Here is a 4,662-nt window from a genome sequence, read left to right on the forward strand (position 1 = left end):
GTTTTAGTTGTTATGCTTTATGTCTGCTGCTTCTAATCACGCTGCTCCATCAAAGTCGCTTTTTGTTCTCTATTCCAGTTACACGCATCATAAAACCTCAGCCACTAATTGACTTTGAACAGTCATGTAGTGGATATCAGTTTTTCCTCCGAAGCTTTGAGGTATTTATAAAGTTACAGAAGAGACCTCTAGCTCAATTTGACACCTAATGAGGTCCATCAAAGGAAGGATCCCAAATCATTATCATCACTGCCAGTTTCCTGTATCTTCACGGCGGTCAGATTTTTCTGCCACGTTCTTAATTAGAGGAATCAGTCTCCAGGCTTACCGTGTATTCACCAGGAACCAAACTTTTTAATCAGTTTTAAGAGTGCTTAAAATGTTCCATGGGCGTCTGCAAANCCAACTCTGTATGGCAGATCTGTGCCTGCAGGAAAACGTTCAGCAGAAAAGCAGCGCAGACAGGTGATTCACGTCTAATGGATGTTAATGCAGCAGACACGACGGAGGATATTCCCAGCGGTGAACACTCACAGTTAATTGATAACTGAGGTCTATGAAAAGATGCACACTAAATCAAGGCCAACGAGGCTGCCTATAAGGTTGCAGCGATTTAAGGAACAGGTCTCCAGAGCCTCGTAAGGTTTTCCCAACAAATCAAATGCTCTCTGAATTAGTAATTAGGCTGGAAATATTCCMAACTCATAGTACTTTATTTTAGAAATCACTATTTCAAACATGTAGCAGGCGTATAATGTTGCCAGACAAATACTTTAACCTCCACCAACTCCAGGTTACTTATTTCTCTAATTGCAGTCTCCTTATGTCACTGTTTGATTAGCATTGTTCCTAATGAGRGCTTATTACTGAAGGCTGCCAGGGATGGAAAGAGAAATCCAGGACTGAAGAGGAGAACCTGAAAGATGAGGACTGGTGAACCCCAACTGTCAGGCTCAGATCAAATCCAGGCCAGGGACTTTATTGGATAGACTTTGCATTCTCTCCATGCATACATGGATTTTCTTTGGGTTCTCTGGTTTCCTCCCACGGACTAAAAATGTGAATATTAGGCTAATTGGTAACTCTAAATTGTCCCTATAGGCATGAATGAGAGAGCGAATGGTTGTTTGTCTCATTGTGTCCATGTGATGGACTTGTGTGACCTGTCCATGGTCCCCCGCCCTGTGACTGCTGGATATGGACACGAGTGACCCCATGATCCAAAAAGCAGAAGCAGGTAAAGATGAATGGATGATAGATGCACTTTAGGGTTTGATCATGTGTACTGCTGCCATACTTGGCCAGGTTCCTCTTTAAAAATTTATTTTTATTATCAATGAGATCTACCGGGTCAAATGAAGGTTTAACATTAATAATAACTTAATCAAGTTCTTTCTACACAGGACAGTAAACGCTATCACTTAAACACCAACCCAAAACCAACACATGATGCATTTATACACAATTAAACATAACTAAACATTTGTAAAAAATAGAATTAAAAAAGTGATGTAGAAGATATTTGTTCTTAAAGAAATTGTTTAAATATTTTTAGTCAGGGTTCTTCCAAGAGGCATCGATAGTTATTATCTTACCTGTTGTACATAGAGTTTAATTCAGAATGGATTGACAAGGTTGGCTYTGAGTGGACACAAGAACAAAGTGGATTCTTGTCATCTAAAAACAACTCCTGTCTTTAGTGTTTCATGCTAATTTTATTTAACAAATCTTCACTCCTCTTTTGTTTTTGCTTTATACGAATATTTGAGCTGAAATATAAAGACTTTGATGTTAATAGCATAGGGAGAATTAATACATTTAATATGACAAAGCCAATTAGGTTTGTAGTTGACTTTACAAATTGCAGCTATGTTTTGTGTTTTCTTATTAGTTCTTTATATTCTTGTATTGATTCTTTTCTGTTTTTCTGACTCTCATACCAATAACAACTGCCAGGGGTCTTTGACAAGCTGTATTTTGCAACAAACACTGTTTCTTTCTAATTCTAAACCTGATTGTTTTGGTGCAAATATGCAGTTTATTTATTTGAAAGCTAAACAATGACTGATTACAGATATGCATTGGAACAATGAGCTCCCAATGAAATGGCAACAGGTTGGAACAGTTTCATCCAAACAAAGTCAAAACAGAACAATAGAGTCCCACCTGACTGACTGATGACTTCAGCACTCCTTTGTTCGACTTGTAAATGTAGATTTGCTAATTTACTGAACTTTCAGGAGAATTAAACAATCATTAAACTTTTATAAACAATCATTTTTATTAACATTATTTTAAACAGCTTATTGTGGTTCTTTGTTCTAACACTGGGTTATCCATCTGTTGGTTATAGATGCATAAGAATCCAAAGAGCTGAAATGGGATTAAAGTGACTGTACAACCAGATCAGATGAGTTCAGTCACGTGATATTCTCAGACTCGGCCACCCAGTAGTCATCGGTCTTGTTGGTACCCAATTAATGACTCATTACCTGTTTAGCTGGAGCTGCTGCACCTCAGGTTACAAGGCCAGCAAACCTGCACTTCACCCCTCTGGCTCAGAATCAGATTAGTTTCACCTAATTGGTGATGGTTATTTTTTGGGGAGCTTTTAAGGAGGAAAGATCCAGTTTCATGAGCAGAGGGGGAGAGAGAAAGCAGTGACTGACAGACATGGTCTCTTGTTTGTTTGTTAGTAACCCCCTGCTGTTTGCTAAAAGAAATGAATGAAAAARAAAAAGTGTTTTCTTGATGGAAAACTTGATTTTATGAATAGACGCATGCTCAAGATACATCTAAGTCAGGACAGATCTTTTAAATCGATGTGAAGGCCCAATCTTGCGTTTCGCTTCTGAGCATGTGATGAAAGTTGTGAAATTTCTTCTAGCTCTCGCAGCATCGTGTGTTGAGCATTGTGTGACTGATCCAAACTTTGTGGTGACAGGAAGGGAGTTCGCCTCAGCAGCTGCCTATTTCCTGCACCGTCTTTTGTAAACAATGTCGACCTTTTTGACAAATTTACAAATTWGCGTCTGTCCTCCAATATTTAATAGAAATACTAGATCTATTGCCTCCAACTTCTCCATCATCGACTGGAAATGAACTTCCACTCTGCCAGCTACTCTGTGATGCTTCTGCTTGAGCGTGACGTGTGCTGCGGTGGAAGGACTTACCAGGATATCCCCCCCATGGGTTCTCCTCGGAGTATGAATAAACCATCTCAAATTACAACAGCCAGATCCGAAGTCTCTCTTCTGTTGAAGTATAGCAGAGCCTGAAAGGAGACATATAATGCTTTTACATCCTTCTTTTTCACATTTAAATCATTCAGCTGGGGTCTATTTAAAGTGGAACTGCAATGTTTTGGTCTGAATTRCTCCTTATCGTAACTCCACAAGCCCCTCTTTCACCCCTTTTCTGAGGTGTGTCTCAGATCAACTCGTTTTGAGGCTGTCTTTTTAAATGCAAATGAAGTGCTTCACACCCTGCCTCCCTCCAGCTTCCTGAGGGGTCCATTCCAAAGCGAGAGAATGAAAACGACTAAATTGTAGTTGGTAAGTCAAGATATTATTCAGTAGTTCCATAGCTAATAATTTGATGTAATAGTTCAGAAAATGTCATAGAAAATAAAAAAACACTAAACAAGTTGATAAATATGACACAAACAGAACATAAAGCCATCTTTGCAGCACCAGGAGTGACTAAATTAAACTTTTCTYCACCCCTAAAGACTCTGAGTACACAACAAAATGCATTAAATGGCTAAAGAAAGTAGATTTTGTTTGAAATATCCCCTTTAAGTCTTCATTAATGCCCATTAATGTACATTTTTGTCTATTCTCAAGGACAATAGGGACTATTTCAGTCCATTTTTGTATCTCTCTGTTCCCTAAAATGTTTGTTCTCCTTGCCAAACACAAGCCCATTAATAGTGCATGAATTAAAAACAAAGCAAATTGAGAGCAAACAGCAGCAATGCATAAATTTATTTAATATTCTCTCTGCTTTCGGCACAAGCTGCTCAGCTTGTGCACTGCCTGGTGAAATCATGACAGCTAAGATTAATCTTGCTCATTTGATGWAGCATCACTGAGCGCTGCAGACTAAACAAACTGTAGAGAAGTGTGCTGAAAAGGAAAAGGTTGTATCTTTATTCCAATTATATTAGTATTATTCAGCATACATCTGTGTCTTAAAAAYACTGACTACTAATGCTCACTGTCTTTTGATCCTGGTTTTCCTAGAGTTAAAATGTACTTTATGGTTCATTCAAAACTTCCCATGAGTATGACAGCAGACCTGAAGTGAACAGGAAGGATGAGAGCCGCAGTAATCCAAAGCTAATCAATGTGTTAGTGTTCAAGTGTTACAGGGAGACTGACTCTGTCCATGGGCCTTTCACGTGGTAAGTGAGACTAATCTCCTAGCATTACTATAGCCAAACTAATCATTTCTAAAAGCAGACAGTAGGCTTTCGGAAACCATTCAAAGCCTGGCTGTGGCACAGACTCGTAGGAAATTTTATGGCACATTCTAAAATTCAGCTGCTGTTTGATTCACGAAGCACACAAATGTCCTTATCATCCTCCATCAAAAATTTCCCATCCACCTATCTGTATGGAATACTTATAGCCTCCCTTTCCCTCTCTTGCACACATGCCC

This window comes from Austrofundulus limnaeus, unplaced genomic scaffold, assembly GCF_001266775.1.
Source record: "Austrofundulus limnaeus strain Quisiro unplaced genomic scaffold, Austrofundulus_limnaeus-1.0 Scaffold60, whole genome shotgun sequence".
Taxonomy (NCBI): Eukaryota; Metazoa; Chordata; class Actinopteri; order Cyprinodontiformes; family Rivulidae; genus Austrofundulus; species Austrofundulus limnaeus.